The sequence below is a fragment of the Pan paniscus genome, chromosome 1 (genome assembly GCF_029289425.2).
Source record: "Pan paniscus chromosome 1, NHGRI_mPanPan1-v2.0_pri, whole genome shotgun sequence".
Classification (NCBI taxonomy): Eukaryota; Metazoa; Chordata; class Mammalia; order Primates; family Hominidae; genus Pan; species Pan paniscus.
The window spans coordinates 145,465,223-145,486,349 of NC_073249.2; the positions used below are offsets into that span (position 1 = coordinate 145,465,223).

At 39.5% G+C, this 21,127-nt stretch overlaps 1 protein-coding gene and 1 pseudogene across 26 annotated transcripts in view; both read right to left on the reverse strand.

Moving 5' to 3' along the window:
• The window catches only part of ADGRL2 (adhesion G protein-coupled receptor L2), a 681,918-nt gene that overhangs the window by 544,938 nt on the left and 115,853 nt on the right, over positions 1-21,127 (reverse strand). The window lies entirely within an intron of this gene.
• On the reverse strand, positions 15,271-16,534 carry LOC100977460 (heterogeneous nuclear ribonucleoprotein A3-like; annotated as a pseudogene).

Genomic DNA, 21,127 nt, shown 5'->3' on the forward strand with positions numbered 1-21,127 from the left:
AATTACTATTGTGAGAGCAACAGAGTAGGTTTTTGGAGACCAATAATTTTTAGTTTGTCAGCATACTGTAAGTTTGACATGAATTGAAACAGGGTGAAAAACTACCTTGTGAATGCAAGGGATAGCCTTTGCTATCCAGCAGATTTGTGAGTGAGGCTGTGAAACCTGGCCTTAAAATGGTAGATGGGAAATGGACCTATTTTCTTCTACAATGGGACCTTCCTGTGCTACTCTCCTGAGGGCTCATGGATAGGTCCTTGTTCTTGGCAAATCAGCATCAAAATGACAGTCCTTGGTTGCAGTCCAAAGCAAATCTGACTAATACTGAATTTTGCTCCCGAGTACCATGTTTTATTGTGAGGGTCCAACATAACTGTAAAGGTTCTATGACAGGTAACAAAGGAAAATTTCCTACGTAGACTTATTTAGTCTTCACACCGCTCTTGGTTAATTAAGTACATTTACAGATAGAGATAAAATCTTAGGCTATGGTTGAAAATGCTCAAAAAATAAAGTAGCCCTTCAGTTGTTTTCTTGCCAATTTCTTTATTTCATGATTAGGTAATAGACATAATTTTAACATTTCAAGTAAATGGTGAACATTTTATTGTGTAATTTGGTGAAAGAGGGATATTTTCATTTGTAATAAAAAAGCTCATCTTTGTAGGAAGAATTAACATTGGCTATCTAACTGTGTCCGTTTTAAGGAAACAAAGGTAATTGAGTAATGGTTGATTTTTGAAGTTGTGGTAATAGCTTTCCAACTGATAGCCAGACTTCTTTTTTAAAAGGACTTTATATTTGAAAATGAAGCATTCAAGGAATTTTCAATATTTTCTAGAGAGCTTAGATACATAATGTAAGTTTCAATGAATCCCATATTGAATAATTCCGGCACTTTGGGAAGTTGAGGAGGGAGGATTGCTTGAGCCCAGGAGTCAGAGACTAGCCTGGGGAACATAGTGAGACTCTGCCTCTATAAAAATTTTCAAAATTAACCAGGCATGGTAGTGTGCATCTGTAGTCTCAGCTACTGGAGGCTGAGGTGAGAAGATCACTTGAGGCCAGGAGGTCCTGCAGTGAGCTATGATCGCACCACCACACGCCAGCCTGGGCAGCACAGTGAGACCCTGTCTCAAAAAAAATGGAATATTCTAGGTTGGGAGTGGTGGCTCACACCTATAATCCCAGGACTTTGGGAAGCCAAGGCGGGCGGATCATGAGGTCAGGAGTTTGAGACCAGCCTGGCCAACATAGTGAAACCCCGTCTCTACTAAAAATACAAGAAAATTAGCTGGGCATGGTGGCACATGCCTGTAATCCCAGCTACTCGGGAGGCTGAGGGCTGAGGCAGGAGAATCACTTGAACCTGAACCTGGGAGGCAGAGGTTGCAGTGAGCCAAGATTGCGACACTGCACTCCAGCCTGGGTGACAATGTGAGACTCCGTCTCAAAAACAAACAAAGAAACCCAAAAACAAACAAACAAACAAAAATTGAATATTCAGTTTGGGCTAGAGGTTTCATAGAAGTAAGTTTGTACTCTTAATTGAGGCCTTGTATTCTGGGATGGGGATATTAGACATTAGGTAATTGATTAGGAACACGGATGATGTTTGAACAGGGAGTAAATTAACCAGAAATCCAATTTAGGTAGATGAAGTGTATGCACTATAGATCAAAACAAGGGCTGAAAATGGATTTATTCAATAATTAACCTAACAAATAATTTTATCAATATTTAAAATTTAACAGTACTATTTTCAGTAGCAATATGCCATATTAATAATATGCCATGTTCATACTATACTAATATTTAATAATAGTACTAAATTTACTAGTAACTAGTACTAAGTAGTACTATTAGGTGCTGAGGCTACAGAGGTGAACTAGTGGGTAAAAGTCTCTGATGTCATGGAGGGAAGACACAAATAAAACATCACACAAAACAGGGATTGAGAGAGGGAGAGAGAGAAACATGTGTTATGAATGTCTATCTCTAGAAGAATGCTTCTTGTTATGTTTAAGCTTAGTCTAAAGCTGTGAGGAAGATAGTAGGCTGTTGTTACAGTCCAGACAAGAAAGAGATTAATGAGAACCTAGGCTAGGCAGTAGCAGTGGGAATTAGAAGGAAGAAAAAGATGCAAGAGGTATTTCAGAGACAATCAATAGGAATTGGCAATTGCTGAGACGTGCAGTAAGGGAAAAGGAAGAGACATAGATAAATTAGAAACTTGGAGCCTCACAGAAGAAATTGGGTTGCTAGTAACAGAAATACGGATGTCAAAAGAAAGAACTAGTTTGATGGGGTAATGAATTTAGGTGTGGTGCATTGTGTTTGATGTGTCAAGAAGTCTCTTGGAGATGGCAGTAAGTAGCTGGAACTGTAGGATTATAAATTAGTGGAGAAACTAGAACTAGAAATTTTGGCATCCTTCCAATGGATGGGGTAGTTAAAATCTGTGGGATTGTCTAAATTTACCAAAGGCAAGGAAGCCTGAGAGTCTCCATATGGGTGGGAATTCTGAGAAATGGCATAATTAGGAGAAAGCTCAACCAGAGTTAAGGTGAGTAGGAATAATGTCCAACCTTTAAGTACTGATTCCTACGCAATCGTCCTTCACAGAGCACTTCACAGCGGCTAATTTACATAATTTTCACAACGTGAAGTAGTGATAGCTACAGGAAGCAGCCAAATGCTTAGGCAGCTAGGGGTGGGTACCCGGTGAAACCCCACCTTCAAGCTGAAGATAGTTTAAAGCCTGAAAGCCAAGCTACAAGTTAAATCATCAGACTGTGTTAAGAACTTGTCTTCCTGTTTGGTGTGCTTTCCTCTGATTGATCCTCACCCTTCACCTATTTTACATATACCTACCCTTTCCTAATTGGTTTTCTACATTGTCGTACGCACCTTTGAGTGGTGTCTTTGCTTTAGCCTTTTTTGCATACTGGCAAACCCAATCAGCATGCACTCCCCACCCTGTGCCTTTAAAGACCACAGACTCAGTTGGTAGAGGAGGAGACAGCCTGACTTTGGGGAACAGACAGCCTTTTAGAGCCATTTTCATTTCTCAACAAAATTCTCTGCCTTCCCCATCCTTCAACTGTTTATGTGACCTCATTCTTCTTGGACACTGGACAATAGCTCGAGACCCACTGAGTGCGGGTAGCAAGAAAGGCTGTCACACCAGCCCTTTGCCATCAGTGGCGGAGGGCAGCCACCTCACACAATGGGGCAAGGGACCAACTGAGCTGCTAACACACCACCGTCTGTGAATGGCACAACTAAAGGAGCACTGTAAAACCTCCTCTGGGGCTTCGGAGTTGTGGGCACCCTCACATGGGTGCTGCTACATTCCCCTCAAGGCGACACACCTGGCCTGGTCATGGGCGCCGCACAGAGTTTGCATCTGTGTCGGCACCCGGAGTGGCCAGAGAGATCCTGCACTCACTTGCTCACGTGCTCCCTCCTGCAAGGGATTGACCCTGGCATGCCTAATAGAGGGAGTAACCCTGCTGCAAGTCCAGTGAAGGGGCTGAGAAAATCCTGCATCAGTAGGTTTCGTTATTAACTCTACTTCCTAAATTAGGAATAAGAGGGACAGAAAGGTTGCTAAGGTCACACAGCTCAGAAGTGGTGGAGTCAGGATTCAAACCTACAGTGCTCTGCCTCAGAGTTCGCATACTTACCAACCATGCTGTAATACCTCTTGGGTAGAATGAATGACTTTGAAAATGAGAGTTTGCTCTTAATAAGATAGAAACCCTACAGATGAAAGTTAGTGGTTAGGCTTGCAAAGCGGTTGTCCATGGACACAGAGTTAAATTTGGCAGTGATAACAACACATGAGAAACATGCATGAAAGAGGGGGTTTTGATATTAAGCAAACAACTATGTGCAATATAATTTTTTTACACTTTGACAAGTACAAAAGGTTCTCTGGGAGTTTTATGGGAGGTAAAGGGAGTTTCTATCGCAAAGTCTACCTTGAGAAAGTGACATTTAAACAGAGACCTAAATAATGGGTAGAAGTTAGCAGGACAAAGAGGAAAAAGAAGAGCACTCCAGATTTGAGGGCCCTTAGGCAGCTGGAACTTGGGGGATTCAAGGAGTTTAAAGAAATCTGGGGCAATGATAAGGGAAAAAACACCCTAAGGATTTTGGACTTCATCCTGAGTAATAGAAATATATTGAAGTGTATTAAGCAGGAAAATGACAAATTAAGCCTCAGAGAGTTTAAACTGCCCAAGTTCATACAGCTACTAATTGAGCCAAAAGGAAACCCAGGTCATCCCTGCTACAAACTCCTTTCTTCACAAAACCATGTTACTGTCCAGGGCTGGGCTGCAAAATGTTTACCGATCAGCTCTCAGGGAAAAAAAGCACTGACTTGTAGCATTTTCTGATATGGTGGTTTAAATACTATATTTAGTATTATTTACTGATATTCACCTTATTGGGTGCTAATATGAAGTCACAGAATGCAGGCTCGGGAAGAGATAGTCTATATTGTACCATTATGTGGTATTTCAAACATGTTGATATAATAGATAAAAACACCCTCAGCAACACGGAAAGTAATACAATGTGCTAGAATAATTAGGAAGTGATGAATGTGTGTATTTATTACCTTTGTTTTAAGTTTAATTATTTAATTCTAAATTTATGCAATTTATTTATTAATAATGGTTCTCTGGGGGAAAAAACAGCTTGCCAAATTCCTGAAAAGTTAATAATGGGATCTCCTGAGCAGGTATAAGCTGGAGCCAGAACTCCATTGTTACCATCTCAAAGAGCCATTTTTGGTGGGTACATTTTTATTATACTGTTTTGTTTTGGGAGATGGTTCCAGGAATCTTACATCAAAGCTCACTCATGTCTTTCTACACATTTCAATGTGTTGATCACGGGGCATATTCGGTGAGAAGGAACGGATACAGCTTTTTTTTTTTTTTCCCCCAAACAGGCTGAAAATAGAGAGGGTAACTCCTGGGAGGCAACGCTATGCAATGGCCTCTGTGGGGACACAGGTGACTAATAGTAGGCATTTGTGGCTGACTCCTCACCTTTGCTTTCAGACAGTCACGACTGCAAGTTTCTGATTTCAAATACAAGTTTATAACTCGAATCAAAGCTAAATTTATATTCTCTGTACACATTATCATTCAGTTCTATTATTGTCATGCAACCTCCTCTTTAGGAAAACCACTGGACCCTAAAATAGAATGTTCAGAAACATGCAAATGAAAACAGCTTAAGCTCTCAGACTTTGGCAGTGTTACTTGAGTTTTACTGTGGCCTCAGAAGGGACAATCATAATATTTTTCTGGCTGTCTTGTCTTGATTTATAATTTGAATCTCCATAAATGATAATAGAGAGGGCAATTATCAAAGAAATGGGAAGGGCAATTATCATTAAATTGAAAACACATCACACATCCAACAGAATGAATGACTGAGCTAAAAACAGATTTTGTGGATCTTGCAACTGCTCCAAAAGAATGTAATGGAAGCAACTTCATCTCCCCACTTCCTCCAATTAACCAGATGACTTTGGATCTGTTTTTCTTTTTTTTCCTGGGATGATAACACAAGGCCTGTTAATCTAATCTGCCTGAAGACTGACACTACTTAGGACATGTAAATTTATGAGACTAAACCAGTTGCTGTTTGCCTAGTGTAAAAAAAAGCTTTCCTTTTTTTTGTAAAAACAGTAGAGAAAAATTAGTTCCCTTGTTTGTACATTTGTGATTCCAGGAGACTGCAGACACCCGTCTCATCTGTTCTTAACCTTCATGATGAATCTTTTTAAGTGAGGCAGCAACAGCAATTTTGTTCATGAGGTTAAATAATAGACTGGATAGTGAAATTCCCCTAAAAGACTTTTGTCTTGGTTGGATAAATTGAACAAATTATAATCCAGACTGTAGGGATTAGTTATCATTACTACAAATATGAAAGAAAAAGGTAAATGTTTATTAACACATTTTGTTGAGAATTCTTGCCGTCTGGATTTACTATTGTAAGGAGTGGAATTATAGACATTCTCTGAAAGGGGTAAGGTGTGGAAAGAAAAAAGGAAAACTCCAAATCACTTTTGTCAGCACTTTTGTATAGGAAAAATAGCTATGGCATGAATGCCAATACGGTATCTGATTAAGAGATGAAGCCCTATATAATTGGATCCAATCAGGTCCTGACAGGTGACAACAAGAGTTTCTCTTTTTCACATAAGTGAGGCTCACTGAGCAGACCAGTCCCTTGGATACTGATCTTCCTAAAATGGATCATGGATCATAAAGGAACTAGAAGTGGAAGGATGGAAAGGCTCAGATAAATTTATTTTATATTGATTTCATCTGGGCCTCTGCTTTCCCCATATTGGTTCTTCATGCAGGCTATCACCTTCTATTGATTAATACATAACCAGACTAGGCTTGTTTACTTGGGAACAAAGAGCCATAAAGTGATCCCAGCACTCATGGCTATACGCTTAGTCACAGAGCCCAGACATTATGGTCATGGACAAAAAAGCAAGGAAAAAAAATAGTTCAAATGAAAGAAGGAAAGAAAACTAATATTTACTAACCACCTTTTGTCAGGTATGTTAAATAGATGTTATTTGAGTGTTGCTACCTATCTGGTATCAAACCCGTCAGTGAGTCCTATATTTGTAAGTCCCCTCTAGAACAAATTTTACCATGCTCTACCGTGATGTCGTCGGCAAGTACGTTCTCCTTCACTTTGGAGGACTGAGCCATGCCTGCCCTGTGCTTCTTTGGTGTTTTGCTGATTGGAGAATTGAATATATGTTATACTGTCTACCTGACAGCAATATGCAACTTTAGTGCTGAATACTTTCCTTTTGAAGATGTATGATTCTTTTTTATTTTTTTGAGATGGAGTTTTGCTCTTATTGCCCAGGTTAAAGCGCAATGGCTTGATCTCGGCTCACCGCAACATCTGCCTCCCAGATTCAAATGATTCTCCTGCCTCAGCCTCCCGAGTAGCTGGGATTACAGCATCCACCACCATGCCCGGCTAATTTTGTATTTTTAGTAGAGATGGGGTTTCTCCATGTTGGTCAGGCTGGTCTCGAACTCCCTACCTCAGGTGATCCACCTGCCTCAGACTCCCAAAGTGCTGGGATTACAGGCATGAGTCACCACACCCTGTCTGAAGATGTATGATTTTTTTTCATCATTCTTTTTTCTAGCTTCCATCTTTCCCAGGTTCCAGAGAAATGTTTCAGAGTAAGAAATATTATTCAACAGTTTTTGCAAAGCAAGGAAACAGACAAAATTTCTGTTCAATGTATCCACTATGAATTTATATAAATATGTGTGTCTACCTATAAATTAACCATCTTGAATTAAATATATATAGTCCCGATGTTTTGAAGAAATGGATTGTTATATTTATTAGTTCATCTTGGCCTATAAGTTTATTTAAAAATACTAAGCACTCTAAAGAACAAAAAGTGGTTTCCCTTCTAAAATTTCTCAAAGTTCCAAGTGTTTTGAATTCATTGAACTCTCGACAATCAGCATCTGGTGGATTAAGTAATTTACATTTGGACATCCTCACAAAGAGATTGGGGGTGGGGGAATTCCCCTTGAATTCTGGGAAGTTGTTCTTTGGACATGATGTTTATTTCCTCTGATGTCACAATTTCTCTTGATAAATGTAAACATTTATTTTTAACATGGTTGTTAAAACTTAGTGAATATTCAGTTCCAGTTCTTTTGTCAGTTGCTGGTGAAGCAGAAAGGTCAGTTTATGGGTCATTATACTCACAGATTGAATGTTGAGTTAGTAAAAAGTAAATGTAATTTTATTTTAATATTTTTTAATGTGTTTGGAAACATAAGTGGAGTTTTTGAAAAACAAAAACTGTAAAGCTGTCTAACTTAATATAGAGTATAAGTAAAATAAAATTCATGTCAATAAAGTTTACCTATTATTAATACTTTCAGGGACTGGTACATTTTAATTAATTGTGTCCAGTACTTTTGTTGAAACCCTTTGTCAGCTGTATTTAATTCTCACAGGAGTCCCTTGCAGTGTGCCTTGTTGCCTGATTTCACAGATTTTACAACTCAGAGAAGTTAAAAAACTTTTCATGTCACACAGCAAGCAAACAGCGGAGCAGGGATTTAAGCCCAGTCTTGTCAGATTTGAAGGCCTGTGAATGACCACCTGCAGCTTCCCAATTTTGGTTGCAAGGTAGGCCTGGTAATATATTTTGTGCTTCCCCAGACAGCTGCAGTTAAAACTGCTTCATACGAGAGATGATACTCATTCTAATTTTTAATATATTTAAATAAATCATAATGTCAACGTCCCTGCTTGTAATCCTCCCTCACTCCCAATTTCTACAACCAAACATCCAAGATGTTTGTTTCCTACAGTTTTGTATTCACTGGGTTCATTCACTTATTCACTAGTTCACTCATTAATTCAACACATATTTATGGTACCCTCATCAAGTACCAGACACTCTTCTAGGCCCTAGAAAAGCAGTTCCTATGGTAATGAAGTTTACATTTGGGTAGGAGAGAGAGACAATAAACACATACCAAGAGACAAATATAAAAAACAAGCAAAGTTGGATGGTGATAAATGCAGTGAAGAAACATAAAATAGAATAAGTACCCAGAAAATAATAAGTAACTTTCATTGAAAATACATTACATGCGTGACACATTGGTCTAAGTACATTACAAAGATTAATTTGCTTAATTCTCACAAAACTCTATGTGGTTAATACTGTATTTGTGGTAGATCAGGGATGGTATCAAATTATTTACTACTCCTCTAATTGAGATTGAGATGTGGAGTCTAATTCCTCTCCCTTTGAATCTGAGCTGGACTTATTGACTTGCTTGATGCATAGAGTGGGGCGGAAGAGATAGCATACTAGGTCCTGGCTTAGCCTTTAAATGAGCTGGCAACATTGCCTTGTTCTCTTGGAACCCTGAGCTTCCACTAAAAAGTCAGACTAAGGCTTCCATGCTGTGGGAAAGCTCAGGCAACTGGAGAGGCCAGGTGTCAACAGAGTCCCAACACAGCTTCTAGCCTACAACCAGCATGTGAATGAATCATATTGTGGGGCCAGTCCCCTGAAGCCTTTACATGACTTCAGTTCCTGCTGCTATCTGACTGCTCCGGAATTATGAACCCTGAGTGAGGACAACCCAACAGAGTCCAGTCAATCCATGGAAAAGTGAGAGATAATAAGACATACTTCTTTCAAGCCATTAAATTTCAGGGTGCTTTATTATGCAGCAAAGAATAATTGGAACAATTATAATTTTCCTTTTACAAATGAGAAAACCAAGGGAAAGAAGGGTTAAATAATTTCCTTGCCGAAGGGTAGAATCTGAATTCAACCCAGACAGGCTGTCCTGCAAGCACCATTTTAAACTCTCCCCAAAACAGCCTAAACCTAGAGTAAGATCAGCTTTCACAGGGTGCTCCTGACTAAACTTGGCAGTTGCTGACTAGTTCACATTTTATGTTCTTCATTGAATCACAGTGGTTAAAACTCAGGGCACACTTCTCTTGGAATATAATCACTTTCTCAAAGGGACCTTGAGGTGTCCTTGGCCCTGAAGTATTATGTTGTCTATGACCTTTTGTGGATTGGAATCTTAAGAAAAATAAAGAGGACATGGAGGAGATTGACCTGCACTAATCTATAATCCTTTCATTGTGTTGTAAAATTATGAGAATTATTCAAGTAAAATAGGAAATCACATGGCATTTTGATTAAATAAAAGAAAAAGAGTACAAAGTAATTCTCTTAAATTAAGAGCAAATAAGTGTAACAAAATCAAATTTCTTGGCATACAAATATGTTACATCCCTTGTCTAAGGCAGATAATTTATATTGGGATGGGAAAGGAGTGACCGGATGTCTGTAGCCTGATAGCATTAAACAGTAAGTTGTTCAGCCAGATGTTCCTTCCTTAGCAAGGAAGGACACATAACTACAGGGTACCAGGCAAGCCCAAGGTACGTATTTCCACAGACACTTTTTCCTCAGGGTATTTACAGTTCAGTTTAGCTCTTTCCACATTGAAACTCTGTATACACAACCATAGAACGGCCCATGATTGTACAAAGGAAAGACGTTTATAGATGCTGCACATTCCCCACACCGCCCCAAGCCTTCCAAGGGAAGCTCCTGGTACTCTTGAAACTTTCCTGTCAGATGATTATACAATCCAGTGCCTTTTCCAAGCAGGAAATATGATGTTCCAACGACAACTTGACCTCCTGTCTGAAAATGGGCTGGGGAGGGGAGCGGCGCCGAGGAGGGGGGCAGGAAGATGAAACAGGCATGGTCTCAGTATACTTAATTCATAGACCCAATCACAAACAAAAACAAGTTAATTTTGTTAAGAACTCATAATAACATTTCACTTATGACAAAATCCCAATCATTTATTCTCCTCTGGAGTACTTCTTATGCATCCTTGAGTTTTTAAAAGTTCAAGTGTTGCATAAAAAAATCAACATAATTACAGAAAACAGTCCTTAAACAAGAATATCCTGTTTTGTTTCCTGCATACGCACTGGGGTGGCTCATCTGAATCCTTGACAACATCCAACTCCAAGAAGAAAACATCAAGACAGCTTGCTGATCAAGGATTTTACATCCAGCTCTTCAGCAGTAGGGCTGTTGGCCCTATGTGTAAGCCGACAATCACCCTATTGTTTACTTTCCATCAGAAAAGCGATGCTGCCTTTCTTCACTGCGTATGGTCTCCATAATCCTAACAGTCATGTTCACTCAGCAGTAAGCCCAAATATATGTTTCCCAGAGGAATTTCAAATACATGAGATAGATTAGCATCTCTGTGGCTTGATGCAATCTGTGACAGATTCAACAGCAATAAACATTTTAAAGTGTGGTCAGTACTAAATTATTTGTTGAAGAACAATTTTGTTTCTGAGGTAGACAAAAATTAGCAATAACTTTTGGGTGGTAAATACAGGGGCTGAGGGATAATACAACACCCCCGAACCTCTCGCCCTCCCGGCATTTCATTCTGTTTAAAGAGAGGTAAAAAGCCCAATTGTGTGGTGATGAATTAGAAAACTTCATGAACATTCAAGAAATACACATGCCACTACAAATTAACCAGTAGCAGGGCAAGGTATTCATCCTTTCTGTCAGATTCTGTGGGAAGTATGCCTTATTAGCATTGAAGCCCAAAGAAGTAATCTATCAGTCCACATTCACTTATCCTACAAAAAAGAACAGGCAATTTGAGTTCTGGAAAAATAAATAGCATAGTTCTTCCCATCCCCATTTCAATCCTAAAATTGAAAATCACCAAATAAAATTCTATTTCCTCTCTGCTTCCAGTTTGTCTCTGTGTTTACAGCGGAATGTGGTTTTGCATTTTAAATCAGTTCCATCATAACCCTGAAAGTGATCACAGGGCTGCTAATTCTCTGTCTTCAGTTTCCACCCCTCCTCCACGCTACCACTTTGAATTTGAATGGGACCAGAAGATTCTCTAGGGGCCAGGTTTGTGGCCCTTCAGCGGCAGCCTCTCTACTTCTTTCAGCTTGTTTCCTGGCATGGTTCATGGGGATTTGTGGTGAGTGGCAGCTCTGGAATCACTTTTCATTCTGTCAGGTTGTGGTTAGGCTTAGTGGGGTTTCTTTGTTATACTGGCCACTAGTAGTCAATTCCCTTGAAAATATCTGGTTTTCTCCTTTTCTCTTAAAGAAAAAAATAAAAAGCAGCTCCCAACTCCCCACCCTACCTCCAAAACACAAACACAAAGCAAACACGGATATCCCTTGGAAATCTTAGGAGGAGACAGAGAACAGAGAGAGCCCCAGATGTTCTCAACATCCCAGTTTAATTCTGATGTCAGACTATAAAAGAACTTTGGAGGGCCCCATTTCCCGTACCTGTTCTGCTGACATGATGTTTTATTAAAGAATCAGGGATAAATTTTACTACTCCTTTTTTATGTTAAAATAAAATAAAATAAGCCAAACATATAGAATGTGAATTTGGGGAGCACAGTGCTTCTTTTTCTTTCAAGACAAACTTGGAAAATAAGTAAGTACCAAAATTAGTAAACAAATCAAATAAATACCTGGGAGTGCATTAAGATGGAGTTTTCCATGGACACAGAGGGAGGATTGGCACTTTCTGCACGTCTTAAGCCAGAGCTTAACAGAGTTTGTATTTCACGAATCAGTTTGGGAAAAAAAGGAGAGAACAGCATACTGCTGCCAACATTTTATATTGCCAAGTTAGGCTATTAAAAACAACAACAACAACAACAACTAACTTGAAATCTTACATCATTTCTTAAAAGAAAGGACATGTTAACATCAGTGGGGGGCTGGGGGAGAGGGGAAAGACATCATCTCAGAATACAAGACAGCCTTTTCAAAAATGAAGACCTGGCAACTTTTACACCAACACGCCACAAAGGCCTTCAGAAATAGCAGGTTCCTGAAACACACCAAGCCCCTTTTCACCTTATTGCCCTAGCACCAGGCCAATCCCATCCTCTAACTGGAAACAGATCCCCTGGGGCATTGACAGAGCTCTCCACTCAAATCTAACCAGAAGAGGCAGGGCTTCTCTAGCCCTGCTGAAACCCCCTCTTTACAGACCCCATGTGGACAAACCTTCCCCTTCTGCACCTCCATTTCTCTCCATTCTTTAACCTTGCTTTATTTTTCATCAAGCACTTGCTACTACATTGCCATCTATCACTTCTTTGCTTTTGTCTATTTCCCCCATTACAATATAAAGCTCATGGCCCGGTGCAGTGGCTCATGCCTGTAATCCCAGCACTTTGGGAGGTCCAGGCTGGCGGATCACCTGAGGTCGGGAGTTTGAAACCAGCCTGACCAACATGGAAAAACCCCATCTCTACTAATAATACAAAATTAGCCAGGCGTGGCGGTGCATGCCTGTAATCCCAGCTACTCGGGAGGCTGAGGCAGGAGAATCGCTTGAACCCAGGAGGCGGAGGTTGCGGTGAGCCGAGATCACGCCATTGCACTCCAGCCTGGGCAACTAGTGCAAAACACCATCTCAACAACAACAACAACAACAACAAAACAAAAAACAAAAACAAAAAACAACAATATGAAGCTCATGAGGTCACGGGCTTCCCATCTTTTGTTCACCTCCTTTCCTCCATTACCCGAAACGTTGCCTGGCATATGGGAGGCTCTCACTACAGATTTGTTCCATTTATATATGTGTATCATTTCAGACTGCTTATTTTTCTTCTTTTATTGTGGACAAGAGAAAATGTCCACAGAGCCTGCACCGTTTGGTGTATGGAAACCATTGTTTTAAGAAAGAGATTGAAGAGCCGCTAGCAGCATTCCTTCAGGGCAGAACCGAAAGAAGCAGGCATTTGGTTTGAACATTCTTTACCGCAACCAATTTGAAATATCAGGAGACTCATGTTTCTTAGGACAGGCAACCAATGGCTAGTGGGCTGAATCGTGCCTGCCTGATTTAGGAATACGAAATATTCTTAAAACATAAGCAGGCTGTTCAGGAATATAGACCCTCCTCCTCCCCCGCTCAAATTAGCTAATTAGAGATTAGGCATTGCTTTTTAGCCTGTGGCTCTTTTACACTGCGTGAATCGTGTATGAGAATGTTCAACTGCTCTTAGGGTACAAGTATCTTGGATATTTAAGTTTAAAAAAAAGGTAACAGTAGCCTCTAGGTAACTGCACAATGAACTGTTATCTCTCATAATTATTAACCAGGAAGTGGGAAAACTAGGAAGTCAAGTTCACAAACAAACCTTACTACTAACAAGAGTGGGTCATTGTAAAAAAAAAAAAAGCTGCTTTTGAAATGCCTCATGGATAGTTCACAAATATAGATAGTAGGTTTCAAAAGTGAGAATTTCAAATTTCTTATGCTATATGGGAATGTGAATAGGTGGTTCAGACTTCTTCCTGAAAAACACTACTTTTAGGCATCGGGGCTCAGAACACTGTGGTGGCTCAGAAAACAACACCTTAAAATATGGTATTTTGATACGCTGAGTACCTTGAAATAAAGAAGCAGCCTCAGAAACAAGGTCTCTCTGACCTTCTCCCACTGTCCCTCTCTCTCCCCTTTCCCTATCCTGAAGCACAGAGAGGTGCTTTATGTGAAGTTCTCTCATTTGACCAAGCGAAGTTTCTCCAGAAGAAACATAGTTGTCTTGGGCCACCTCCTTATAATCTCATCAAACAGAGCGGAAAAACTTGCAGAAAAGACTAGAGTTGACACCACTCTCCCAGAGTCCAGACAAACTTTGCCTCAGGCCATCATCTGTTCCTCAGGTCCATTCACCTCCCCTAAAAATCCTTTACTCTTCCTCTAAAATTGCCTGCGTCCCCCACTTCCCTCTCTCTTATGAATGGGGGCCTTTAAGCTTCAACCATCTGGCCCTTGTTTGAGTTTCATACTTGCTATGACTCCCATGCGTTTGCATGTTAGTAAATGTGTACACCTCTTCTCCTGTTAATCTGTCAGTTTGTCTTATAGGCTCAAATTCTTGAAGCTTCAGGGAGTGGAAGGAAAGTTCGTTTTGCACCTGCAACATGATATCCTAAAATATAGCCTCTTGGCATACTGAGGTTTTCTTTTTTTTTTAATTTTGAGATTTTTTTTTAATTTGAAGGTAATCTTAATGCTATTAAATTCACAAATGCTAATTTAAATACCCAATCCTATTTATCTAAAACACACATTGCAAACACACAAATATCTATTCTGTCCACATGTCAGCACCCGTTCATGTCATGGTTTGGAAATGGGGAGAATAGATTCCCCTTAAACTGCAAGTCAGCCAGTGTTTCTTTACAGTTAACTTTAGCAAAATCCATACAAAATAGTAATTAACAATGATCTTGTTAACTCACGAGGAAACACCTTCAAAACTGCATTTTGTTAGTTTCTGTACTAAAATGTAGAAAAACTGAACTACACAAATATTGAAAAGTTAAAAATTCCTTAATTTTTTATTCCTGTTACCACCACCACAATTTACAGGGCAATATACCTGATGAAATGAGAAGAAAAAGAAGAAGAAAAAGCTACCACAGGTAAAAGACCTCAGGAATATACATGTAATTGACACTACATTGCATTAATCAATAGCTGAACTTTTTGCAAACTATGGCTATGGCAGTCCTGAACAAGAAGATTTCCTGTTTAAGCTGCAGTAACTTTTCTGACTATGGATCATTGTTCCCTCTGGCAGATTTTTAAAGTTCCTTTAATGCATTTGGGATGACTGTCTCAAAGTAACCTCCAGCTTTCCTAACAACTTCTCTCTCTCTCCTGCTAAGAACTGCAGCCCTTTTCTGCTGTTTTAAAAACCTTCTGCTCCTATATCCACCATGTCCATCACCAGATCCATAACCACCATCATAGGGATGAGCTTCTTCCACCAAAACTGCCCCCTTACATGGGTTCGTAATTTGATTGCTGTTGTCCACTATAATTTCCAAAATCATTATAGTTCCCACCACCACCACAGTTACCACCACCAAATTTCCTCCATTGCAACCATCATATCCTCCACCACCACCACCATATCTACCACCTTGGTTTCCATATCCTGGTTCACCACCACCATAGCCACCTCTACTACTATAACCAGGACGACTGCCATAGTTGCCACCATCGCCTCTAAGTCCATTATATCCACCATCACCTCCTTCACAACTATTTCCGCTGCCACCACCTCCACCAGCATAGCCTCCTCTTCCACCAAAGCTGCCACCATGGCCAAAATTACCTCCACCACCTCCAAAGTTTCCCCCGCAACCCATGAAATTGCCAGATCCACCTCCACAATCTCTCTGTGATCCAGCAGACTGCATCTCTTTTTTAGAAAGGGCCTTTTCACTTCACAATTATGCCCATTAATAGTGTGGTATTTCTGAATAACAATGTTATCAACTGTGGTATTTCTGAATAACAATGTTATCAACTGTATCGTGATCATCAAAAGTTGCAAAAGCAAATCCTCCCTTTTTTACACTCTGTCTGTCTTCCATAACTTCCATGGTTTCAGTCTTGCCATACTTTTCAAAGTAGTCTCAAATTATATTCTTCTGTATCTTCTTTAATACCACCAAGGAAATTTTTCTTCACTGGTAGATGGGCATCAGGCTTTATCGACTCCTCTCTAGAAAGAGTTCTCTTTGGTTCCAATAGACACCCACCAACCTGTGTGGTTGAGCACATGTTGTTGCATCCACCTCTTCAACACAAGAGTAAGTCACAAAACCAAACCCCCTGGAACGTTTTCTTTGGGGGTGTCTCATTACCATACAATCTGTGAGTGTGCCCATTTTTCCAAATGTTCTCTTAAATTATCATCTGTCGTTTCAAAGCTCAGAACACCAATAAACAGTTTTCCCAACTACTCTGGTTCCTTTGGATCATGATCCTCTGCTCCCGGCGGTGACGGTCACAGCTGGAATTGGGCTTGGGGCCACTGGGCATCAGTTTTACCTCCATTTTGAGACCGGACTCACCTCTTCCAACTCGAGTTCACTATCTACTGAGTATTTTAACCTGAAGGAAATTGAGAAAACCATAGAAGCAAGAAGGACCTCTCTAACTTTCTCTGCCCTTTCTCCCCTGAAACATGGTTATAGGGAAGTTGTCTGACCCACCTCCCCTGTAAATAGGCCACAAGACCCTCATATGACAGGTGTCTTGCCCTATACCTGGAGGCCAAGAAGAATCTAAGCAAACCTCCTTTGCTAAGTTCTGCTCAGTTTATCATTAGGTCAAACCACCCTATTGTCCAACCATAATTCTACATGACTGTCTATTCTTCATCAAACTTGTCCATAAAAATACGCTGTTTTCCTTGGGTCTTTGAGTCTTCATTTCTGAAGGCTTTCTACCACATGAAACTTTGGTCAAATAAATTTGTTGGCTGGGTGTGGTGGTGCATGCCTGTAGTCCCAGCTACTTGGGAGGCTGAGGTGGGAGAACAACCTGAGCCCAGGAGTTCAAGGCTGTAGTGAGCTATGATTGCATCTGTGCAGTCCAGCCTGGGCAACAGGGCAAGGTTCTGCCTTAAATAAATAAATAAATAAATTTGTATTTTCTTTTGTTAAGCTGTCTTTTGTTATATGGTTGTCAGCCATGAACCTTGCAATGGATGAGGTAAATGTATTACTTTTTCTCCCCTATAGTTTCTGGTACTCACCATGGGGTGACTTAGACCCCCCTACCTGCTCTAGAGCCCACAGGTGAGATCTTGAAGCAATTGACAAAAGCCGGCAAAAAAGTAAGGATTTATATTTTTTAACCAAGGTCAGTTCTCCCAGATCTCTGCCTGTAGTGCCTGGTGGAGAATGGATGGTAAATTTTTTTCTTTGTCCCTTGCTTTCTGAATTCAGACTAGTAGGAGAAAAACATTTGTGTCTTTTGTTATAGGAGTGTCAGCCATGAAACTTGCCAGGAGCCAGGCATAGGCATGTGGGGTTCATTTTGGTACATATTTTTTCCCCTGAAAAGTAGAGTATAAGCCCAAGTGTACCTAATGCGTGTTTAACACAGATTTTTTTTTAATTGGTTCTAATATCTGCTCTTGCTGCCACACTTCAGAGTAGTAGTAACAGTTAGCTACAAGACGGTACACAAATAAGTGAGAACTGGTAGTAAATGAAGAAAATGAGAGTTTAGAGTATATAAGTGCCTGTGTGTGTACACATGCATGGGTATGTGATTGTGTTGTGTGTATATATGTGATAGGGTCAACATATACTGACTATAATAATAATAATGATTAAAATAAATGAAAAGGATGAAAGTATAGATCTTTTGAAATTTCTTTCTTTTATTCTCTCTCTGTCTCTCTCTCATTCTTTTATGCTCCAGAATGGAATGGAGCTAGGGGATTTAGAAAGCCTCTGCTGATGAATCCATCATATTCTGACAGCTGAATTCCCAGAAACAGAGTATTAGACTTTCACACAAGGTGACATTTTGACTGGAATCTTTTAAGGTGAAGCTTATAAAGTACTGAGAAGAGGACTGCTCCATAGCGGGTCTTCAAATAATAGTAGCCACTAGTGTTATTAATTGCTCCCATGAAGAAACCAAGGCTTTCAATGTCTGACAAGCCAATTCCACCATCTCAATACCCTTGCAACTGCTATGTCAGAAAATGTTTTGAAAGAGGTAAAGTTGGAAGGTAACTGGGCAGACTTTTACACTGGAGGGTAAGAATAAAAACATTAAGTGGTTTAAAAAAAGTCAGGAGAGTGTGACTTTGGACCATCACCCACCTGATGAAGTGGTCTTATCTTAGGATTGTCTATCATGAAGATTAAAAATAAAGCCAAGGCTTAACCTCATTGATATTTGAAATAAAAATGTTCATTTTCTTTTAAAAACTGCCCAGGCACAATGATAGAGGCAGTTATTTTTGGTAAAAGTGGATTGTGGACAGAGTAGCTGGCAAAATGCTCTTGAGTATTCACGCAAGACAAAAACCTTCCTGGCACTAAGAAGTCTCAATTGGCTTTTCAGCTGCACTGTGGTTTAGTGTGTGCTTTAAATCAGCTCTAAGACTACACTACATACCATTGTGTCTGTTAGAAAATCATTATGGTGCAATTAAAAGCAATGTTGTTTTACAGACGAACATGGAATTTTCCTCTGTGTCTGACGGCTGTGCACTTCCTTCGTGCCTCCTGTGATTATCTGCACTGGTGATGGTCAACAGATACAGCTGTCGGGAAAACACTCAACAGATGGCAGTTGCAGAGTGATGCATCATCCTTTTTGGGATGCTCTCTGACATTGGAGCTCAGGATTTCCATAAACGTTGGTGTGTCACTGACTCCTTTCAAGCAACTTGGGCCTGGAATGTTCAGTGACAAAATTAATCTTCCTCCAGAAATGAAGAGAAATCGAAGTGTCCTTATGAAATGAAGTGTGCGATATAATGCTAAAATATATTGTCATTTGTAGCTTCTTAACTATTATAGATAAGAACAACCAACTATATAGAAAGCCTGATACGTTGGTAGATTGAACACTTTTTCTTCAGGATGAGAGTGAGCAAGATTGGTCAGTTCTTTCATTTTTTGGTAAATCTCTTTAAAGCTTGGCTTTATATTTTTTAAAAAGAGCAATTTAACCTTTGCTTCAGTAATGACATGGGTTGTTGAATGATGTTGTCTGTGATGAAATTCATCTTAGTGGTGCAAGGATTAATTACGTGGTTCCTCTTTACATCTCAGTTAACATTTTAACATGAAACACTGAAGCTTCTATCTTCATTATTTATACAGTACATATATGTGTATAACATTATTAGGGAAATAAGAAAATAAGAGTAAACAGATTGACAATGATGTCGAAAAATGCGCTGAACAATATTGTATAATAATTATGCTAGATTATTATTCAGTATTCAGAATCTGAGTTATAGAGTCCCTATGACTGACTCGTTTTTCTTCCTCTCAGTTACAAAGATCCTTTCAAGTTTTAGGACCTCACTTAACCAGTGAACATTCTGGGCCGTCGTGATGTGTGTATTTTAATACAATGACAAGACAGCATTGAATAGTAGGTATAGGTCCTGCATCTGTGTTCTAGAAAGTGTCCTGGGCATGCCTGCCTGCCAGCTCCATTCACCCTCTAATGCCCCTAAATGATATTTGCCTATCTTTAGTTTGACCTGAATATGAGTACAGTCCTATATAATCCTAAAAGCAGGTAACATGGGGATAACCATATCCCATAGGGTTAAGTTTAATTTTGTCAAAATTGTTATCTTTCCTTTCTCGTGTTAGCAAAACTGTGTCCTGCAGTTCATGAAGATTTATATTTCTTCTAAAACATGACACACTGACATTTTCTGTTTGTCTATTCATGTCCCCAAAGAGGTAACCACATGCTATATATGTTTTCTGTTAATATATTTGCAAGTTGGTCTCAATGGTTGGTCTCTGAAAGATTTCCAGTGGATAAAACAGATGGAATGAGTAGCTGCAAAAGGAGCCTTTTTAGTAAATGCATAAAGGGGCAGGGAACAGTGTGGAGGCTGTAGGAAACATGAAACACAACACAGCATAGATTTGAAATACATTGTGTATGTTTTGGGACAAAAGCAAACATTTTGCTTATTCTAAAAGCTTTAATATATTCCAGGCATTATGATAAGTACTTTGTATGTATTATTTGATTTGATTTGATTCTCACACATATGTAAGATAGGTATTATTATTTTCAGTATATTGATGAGAAAATGGTGGTACAGCTGATAATTTGCCCAAAGTCAAACAATAAGATGGTCTTCCAGACTCTTATAATTTCTTAAAAGAGTATAATTATTTCTTCCCTAAACAATAGTATGACTTTGTGCATATAGTTTTCTGTAATGTTATACTGTATATAGGCACTAATTAATAAAGCAATGAAAAAATACATTTGGCTGGGCGTGGTGGCCCACGCCTGTGATCCCAGCACTTTGGGAGGCCGAGGCGGGTGGATCACTTGAGGTCAGGAGTTCGAGACCAGCCTGGCCAACATGGTGAAACCCCGTCTCCACTGAAAATACAAAAATTGGCCAGGCGTGGTGGCATGTGCCTGTAATCCCAGCTTCTTGGGAGGCTAAGGCAGGAGAATCGCTTGAATTCAGGAGGTGGAGATTGCAGTGAGCTGAGATCGTACCATTGCACTCCAGCCTAGGCAACAGAACGAGACTCCGTCTCAAAAAAAAAATTGTTTGTATGATAAAATGCATCTTTATACCTCTTAAAATAATATAATTTATGTTAAAAAAAAGAAGTTTGAGAGATGTAAATATGTGGATATTTTTTGGAAGGATTCAGGTATGTTTCTAATAAGTAGGATGTTAGTAAACCAGTTTTTCCTGAAATTTTCATTTGTTTGATGATTAATGTAAAACAATTTTATGATTTCATTTAATATAAATTAAAAGAAAATTCAAGTGTTGAATAAAATAAGTCTGTAAGTAATACTATTAAGAAAATTTTATATATCCTCTTTCAATGGTATATAGAGGTAGTATGTTCCCAGCTGAGATGAGTGTGGGAATGACATGGCAGGATACATTTTCAA